The sequence below is a fragment of the Acinonyx jubatus genome, chromosome E4, assembly GCF_027475565.1.
Source record: "Acinonyx jubatus isolate Ajub_Pintada_27869175 chromosome E4, VMU_Ajub_asm_v1.0, whole genome shotgun sequence".
Lineage (NCBI taxonomy): Eukaryota > Metazoa > Chordata > Mammalia > Carnivora > Felidae > Acinonyx > Acinonyx jubatus.
In genome coordinates, this window is record NC_069395.1 from 28,856,994 (window position 1) to 28,864,937 (window position 7,944).

Below are 7,944 nucleotides of genomic sequence, written 5' to 3' on the forward strand. Positions count from 1 at the left end.
CCGGCCCAGCACTGCTGTCTACAACGTGGCTCTGTCATGATCGCCCTTGGAAACGTGAGAACTTCAGAGGTGGAGGAGACCTCAGAGACCATCTGGTCTAGCCCCTTGATTTGTCAGAGGAGTCAATCGAATGCAGAGAGGCATGGTGACACGGCCCTGTGAAGGCCGGGGCATCTGTGTCCTCCCTCCTCCACCATGGGGGCATGGTCCCCTCCTCCCTTTGGGGGAGAGTGGGTGGTAGGCCTGAGGTTTGAAGGGAAACCAAGGCAGGAGAGGAGCCTCGGAGGCTGCGGTTCCTGGAGGTCCTGCTCCTGCAGCCCTGTGCTAGAAGAATTGCTAGCATTTGGCAGGTGAGGCAGCAGCCCAGGGAAAGGCTGTGGGAGCCGCGAAGCTGGCAACAGCGTGGGGTGTGTGCCCAAAGAGCTGGAGAGCCCTGCTCTCCCCCTCTCTGCCTCACAGTCACCTGCCCAGCCCCAGCCCCGCACAGCCTCGATGGTAATTTGATGAGTCACCCGCCCGCGCCTGCAGACAGGGCAGCCACACCTAGGGCAGCTGGCACCCTGACAGTGTTTCTGCTCTGAGCTGCTGGGCCAGCAGCCTGCCAGGCCGTGGACGGGCACTGACGGGAGCCATGATGCGCCAGGGCCTGGGGCCAGGCTCAGAACCTGCCGAGTGGCAGAGCCCTCCTGCCTGCATTGCCCCATTGCTGTGGCTATGGCCTCCTGCAGACAGCCCAGCCCAGTGCCTTCTTACTAGGAACACTGATAACAAGATGTAGGCCAGGCGTCTCCCAGATCCGTGCTCAGCAGGGCCCTGGGCTCCGGGCTGCTCCCAGGTCTGTAGTCTGCCACCATCCGGACCTGAGTTAGGAGCCACGACGGGGCACTAATGCCGCTCCCTCTGGCTGGACAGGCTGCTGCTTCACCTCTGCCCATCCGGTCCCGTGGGAGTCCCGCCCCTCCCCCCCCAGCCCATCTCAGATGCTCCCGCCTTTCTTCGCTGGTTCCCCAGTTGCTCTGAGCCAGAAGTCCTCCTGTCTCTCCCCCAACTTTTGGTATAATTTGTACCTGTCTTGTGTGACTTTAGCACGGCACGCTTGCCCCCTGGAACTCTGTAAGCTCTGCACCACCTGCTGGCCTACTGCAGGGCCCTGAACATCGCAGTGGCTCAGGAAACGTTTGTCCTGTTGACCTACGTTCCTTCTGTGTGCTCTGTTATGACATCCCTGTGACCAGATGCCCCTCTGGGCACCTTTCTGCTCCCACCTACCCCTGCCCTCTTTCCCGGTCCTATCATCATACCAGAGGCCATGACCTTAAGCCCTGCCAGAGTTGGGGCTGGATGCGGGTCCATTCTGGCCAAGAGCTCTTGAGGAGTTGTGGGGTCACCTGACATCTTGACCCTCCAACCATCTCTGGTCCTCACTGTCCACTGGCTGCCACAGTTCTGTCGAGGGAGTGGGGTGAAGGGGTGAAGTGGCCAGGCCAGGAGGTTCTGTACCACTCACTCCTTTCCAAAGGGGACTGTAGACATGCTTTGCATCTATCCATTCTGGACCTTGACCATCTGCCCTGGGAGCCCCTACTGCCACAAGAAACACCCTGAGTGGCCTCTATGACAGAGGATTCTGTCTTCCACCCCATGTCTTGGAAATTGGTCTGCTGAGCAGGAATACTGGGATTGGATTGGCAAGGGGGGTCAGCGCAGGACTCCCCTGGTGACTTCTTAACCCCCACATAAGCTCCAGTGCTCAGGCTGGGGATGAGGACAGGGTTGGGGAAGGTGGGCAATGTGACAGCAGAGACAGAATTTGGGGGCCTTTTGGAAAACAGGCAATACTGGACAGCACAGAACTGTGGAAGGCAAATTTGCAGTGCAGGGCAAAGAGTTTTTGCTCCTAGTGCAGCAAAGAGAAATCATGTGATAACTCAAAGGGAGTGAATACTTTTGATTACTCGCTGGCTTGGCTGGTTTTTGCATCTGTTTTCGTCTGTTTGCAAGTAGAATCACGATAATGCTTCACATCTATCTGGTTCTCTACGGTCTACAAAGTGGTTTTCTGTCCCTGCCCATCAGCCCCTTGAGAGAAGCGTTCACGCCTCTTATTCCCCCCATTGTAAGGATGAGAAGACTGAGGCTCATAGAGGCTGTGAGACTTGCCGGTGCTGCTGGGTAGTGGCAGAGCTTTGTCTTGGAGGTTCTTCCCACGACCCCGAGCCAGTGCCTTTCCTCCACACGGCACCCCACATACCACAAGACTTCTGGGGTGGAGGAAGCCACTGAAGTACAGTCTTTGGGGGACACGGTAGTAGATTGAATGGTGGCTTCCCTCCCCCCAAAAATCTATGTCTGTGTTCTAACTCCCAGAACCCGTGAATGTGACCTTATTTGGAAAAAGGGTCCCTGCAGATGTAACTAGGTAAAGAATCTTGAGATGAGATCATCCTAGATTTAGGAGAGGCCCTAAATCCAATAAGTGTCCTTCCAAGAGAAAGGCAGGGGAGATTTGAGGCCCAGAGGAGAAAGCTGTGTGAAGGCAGAGACTGGAGTGATGTTGTATAAGCCAAGGAACGCCAGAAGCTGGAATAAGTGTGGAATGGATTCTCAGAGCCTCCAGAAGGAACCACCTTGGCTCTGGATTTCTGGTTTCCAGAACTGTGAGAGAATAAATTTCTGTTGTTTGTGGCCATTCGTGTGGCCGCCCTAGGAAACAGACATGTATTCGGAACTCTGTCGGTCACCTGACATGAGCTGTCAACCTCTCTCAGCAAACTCCCTCAGCACGTGGCTTCACCAGTATGTCAGACCCAGGACTGGCCCTGAGTTGGGGGTGCATGACGCAGTCCCTTAGCCATGGTGCCACGCAAGGACCTGTTGGCTCCCAGTCAGGGCCGACAGCCCGCCTCTCATCCCCTCTGGCCCTCCCTCTTTGCCACCAACTTTTTGTTTGGTTTCACTCCATGCCAAGGACAGACTGATGCACCAACGGGTCTGGGAAAAGGGAAGCAGCCACGGACGACGTCACCTCTCCCCCGGGAGGAATTTATGAAGCCAGTTACGCCTCTGCCAGGAAGTCAGAAGGGCCCAGCCTCTAATAACATCCAACTGCTCAGCCCTGGCGGCCCATCATTTTCATACTTCCCACTTAATGGGGTGTCTTTAGGCAGTCAACGCCTCACAGACACAATTAAACACAAGAAGACATAATGGGACCTTGTCTTTCCACGGGGCTTTCATTGTGAGAGCTCAGGCAGTTTTACGAGCCTTGGGAGGCCCCCTGATACTCCCTTTTTAGACGGGTAAACTGAGGTCCTGTTGAGGAAGAGAGTCAGCACGGGGCTACTGGGCAAGAACTTGTTTCTGAAGGTCCATCGGGCTCCTTCATTGGTCACATCTACCGGGCTTTAACAAGAAGCTTAGTTTTTGTTGTTGTTTGCAGAAAAGTCCTCAGGGATCACTGTACCTTCTTGGAGATGGTCAGAGTGGGGTGCAGCCGGCCTGCCCAGTGTAGTGAGCAGGGCAAACTGGGTGGGGTGTGACAGGATGGACGGTGAGGTAGACAGAGCCCTACGAGTCCTGAGTACCTCACTCTCCCCAGGGCAAAGCAGAGTTCTGGGCTTGGCTTGGCCACCAACTTGCTGTGTGACTTTGGGCAAGTCCTTTGCCCTCTCTGGGTTTTAGTTTCCCGGCTAGTCAAATGAGGGGGTTGGAGTAGATGCTCACAGTCAGTACTTCTCAAGTCGTAATGTGCACAGAATCACCTAGGAATCTTGTTAAAATACCGATTCTGATTCAGCAAGTCTGGGGTGGGGCCGAAGGGTCTGCATTTCCAGCAAGCAACGAGGTGACGCTGATGCTGTGGGTCCTCAGACCACACTCGGAGTAACAAATCACCTAACATGATCTGTCAAATGCCATCATCTCGTTGTCACCCGCTTCCCTGCGGTGCTGTTTGAAGAACAAGGCTCCCTGTTTTGTGTAAGAGCACTTAGTAAGCTCTAAAGTCATGTACAAATAAATGTTTTTAAAAAGATCTCCAAAACTATGATTAAGACTTGATTCGAGGAGGGGCGCCTGGGTGGCTCAGTCGGCTGGGCCTCTGACTTGGGCTCAGGTCATGATCTCATGGCTCGTGAGTTTGGGGCCCGTATTGGGCTCGCGAAAGAACGAAAGACCAGCACTTGTCACAGCTAAGGGCCTCTTAGGCAAACACTCCATTTCTCTGAGCCTGTGAAATGGGAGTGAAGGCGCTTGCCTCACAGGCTCGTTATAAAGATGAAAGGAAATAAGATTGTCGAGAGAAGCAACAGCCTGCAGAAAGCCACTGGGTTGTCACTCCTCCTCACGACCCTTCTCCCACTTACAGGATGGGGACGGGAGAGGGGAGGGGGTGTTCTGGGGCTTCCTCACTCACCAATTCTTTCCCCTCCTATCCTGGAGTCCAACCTGCCAGGTCCTGATAAAACATCCATTTTGTGTCCTACCCACCCTCCTCTGCTTTCCTCCTGCCCTGGAGGGTTGGGTCACCACCTCTTCAGGCCCCCTGACGGTGCACGTGTCTCCACTTGGAGCTGCTGGGGAATCTGAGTGAGGCCTGGAGTTTGGGGGTTTGGGCGGGAGGGAGGCCAGTTGGCTCAGATCAGGGGGATCTGAGCTTCATTTCCCTTGGGAAACTGCCTGCTGCCTGAAGGTGCTTGGGTTTGGCGGGAGCGGAGGTCAGTCTCCATGGCGATGAGGTTTGTGGGTGTAAGCAGGCAGCGGGAGGCACAGCTGGATGCTGGGAGCGGCTCAGAGTGCCCCCCCCGCCGCCCCCCCCCCCGCCACCTGCCCGCCAGGCCTAGATAGTGGGACTTCCCCCAGCAGTGACTTTTCCCCTCCTCACCCACCTCAGCATCCCACCCTCTCCCCTAGCACGAGCACCTTGTAGCGTGGGCACTGTGACAAGCCAGAAGCAGCAGCACGCGGCCCTCAGAGAGAGCCTCAGAGACTCTCTCCCGACCCAGGCAGTGAAGTTGGGTTACGTCTAAACAGAACAATTACCCTAATTGCTGTTTGTGCTGATTATACCGTCATCATCGGTCTGACAATAGGAGAGGCATTACTCACCCCAACTGGCCACAGAACAGCAGCCCGCTGCAGGCCAGAGCCCAGGCCCCTGGAGATCCCCAATGGACCCCTGATGCCCAGCCTGGTTCTGTATGAAGCCAGACACACTGTGCACGAGGCTCTGGGCCTGTGGGGGTCTCCAACGCTGAGTAGGATATTTCTTAGTTTCTAGGTATGAAGGTGCAGGTTTGCAAACGTGTAATGTTTACATAATATATTTAAATGTGCGAGAAAGGAAAAAAGTCAATTACCTTATTGTTTTATACCTGATCCTATGGAACTCACAGACCTCCTTTCTGATTCTGATAATGGTGGGAAATCAATAGCAGAAAACAAACAGAACTACCCTTTTAAAGTAACAGGGGTGCTCATTTACAGCAAACTCTTTTGCATTCATTCAGAGTCATTTGGGTGAGTGATCCGTTCAAAATCCAAACTCCTCGTCGGGGCTGTTCCTGCCCATTTCAAGGGCACCCCCAAAGGCACCTTTGTGATATTGGAGACTGAGGGTCTGCACAATGCCCTCTACCTATGGTTTGCAGATCCTTCTGCCCTGTCTGAGGGCAAGCCCTGGGGTTTCTCCCAAGGAGCGTGGCCTTCTCCCTTGCTGGCCAGTTCTCATCGTACATGGCTCCCACTGCCCCGGAAGATGCCCTGAGTCCTGGTCATGACAAAAACTCCATCGGAGCCTGGTGCATCACCCTGCTGCCTTCTGGTTGCTTGGCCTGCCCCAACGGTGACTCCTTGGTGACCCAGTCAGCACTCTCACCCCCCTTTTGCAGGTCCTTCTAGATGCCCCGCATGCCTCATACAGGTGGTAGGGAGCTAGGGGCTAAGGGCACAGGACAATCTCTCTAGACACTTCCCTGGATCATGCATAATTTGTTGCCCTATCCCTTTTCCGATGTGGACCTATGGGGACAGTGGCTTTCCTGATGGGCTTGCAAATTTCTAGGCCTATATACTAAGAAGCTGAGAGCAAGACTCCTGCACGGGGATCCCCACCAAACCTCTCTGGGTTCACAGCCCTATCTCGCACTTCCTCCCTCCCCTGTAGGGAGCCATTGTGTGGAGGACAGGACTCCCAAGTCACCCTGCCCTTTCTGCTCCTTTTCCCAGGCCCCAGAAGGGTTTTCTCCTGTTTCCTCCTGTTGGGTAGAAGCTTCTTTACATCATGCCCTTTTCTATATTCTTCCCTGGGCAATAAGCCTTCTGGATTTGCTTAATCACAGAAGAACCACAGGGAAAGGAAGAAAAAAAAAATCTGGATTACATCAGGAGATATGTGAAACCCAGCAACCACATTACCCACGAAACTCACAGCCACCTGGGATAGAGGAACCAGCTGAGACTAGGAGCCAGGAGGACTGGTTTGGGACCCAGCACTGCTTTTTCCTTACTCTGAGTTTTCTAGGCAGAAAGATCACGTGCAAAGACAGGGATGTGGGAAGAGTTTGGGGAGGTTGGGGGCTGGGGCAGATCCGGGAGAGGTCTCACATGCCATGCAAAGGTGCCCAGGAGCCAGGGAAGAGTACTGGGACCATGGGAGTTCTGGCCCTTTTTTTTGAGACCAGTTCCCTTCTCCGGTTCACACGGATGGAGCAGGAGCAGGGGGCTCCCAGGCCCCCTGTTTACAAGGTGTGATGCGGGCTCTGTCCCAGGCTGTGACTGACAGGTGCAGCGTCACCTCCACCGCTCCAAACATAGTAACGCTGACCGTGGAGCTGAGATTACATGACCCATCTGCAATAGTGGTGGGGACCCATGTGTCCACCATGTTGACCAGCAGGCAGAGAAGCCCAGTGCACAGAGAGACACGCAGAAGAGAAGACGGAAGACGTGAGAGTCTCGGTGCACTCCTAGCCCCTGATCCTGGGCCCCCAGTTGGCTTTGCAACGTCCCCTTGTTGGGATCCATGACTACTAGTAATGGACTGCTTTGAGCAGGGGAGGGGCCTGATCCATGGAGAATAAAAACAATGACGACAGGGCCCCCATTTGCCAGGTGATGCCACACTCTCTGGCTCACAGCCAATGTCCACCCTTCTCCCAGATGCTTCCTACAGACACTTCCCTGGGGGTAAACCTCTGTGAATAACGAATCATCCTGGGACCCAGACTTGGGGGATCAGGATACAAGACGGTATCTAACGATGATGGGAAGAAGAACCAGATGACCTGTTAGGCCCCTCTTGTCCAGAACCTTCCATTTTAAGGGAATAGCTCTGCCTGTGGTTTCAGGTCACAGCAAATGAGGGTTAGCTCTCCCCAACCTTGTCTTGAAGCTTCTGCCCATGAGGCTGCTGGACCAGGTCTCTCTCAGGGAAGACAGGCTTCTAACGGAGACAGCAGGCTGCCGAGGAGACGGTCCTGCACCGGCAGAAAGAGGGAAATGGTGTGGGTTTCCTAAGGCTTCTGGACAAGCAAGCCCCCTGTTTTGGGGAAGACTCTGGTCATTCCACAGACTCCTCCAGCCCAGCTTCTTGTCACTAATCAAGTCTCTTTATTCTGGTCCTATTCAGCCAATGGTTCTTAAGCTAGAGAGTGTAAGAATCATCTGGAAGTGCTTCTTTTAAAAGGCACATTTTAGGAACCCACCCACGTCTAGAGTGAAGCCTAGGAATCTGAATTTTAAAGAGCACTCCAGGTGCAGTTCCTATTTTGTGTGCATTTAAAAAACTGCAATAAAATAGACATAACATGGGGCACCCAGGTGGCTCGGTCGGTTATGCGACCGACTTCGGCTCAGGTCACGATCTCACCGTTTGTGAGTTTGAGCCCCGCATCAGGCTCTGTGCTGAGAGCTGGGAGCCTGGAGCCTGCTTCAGATTCTGTGTTT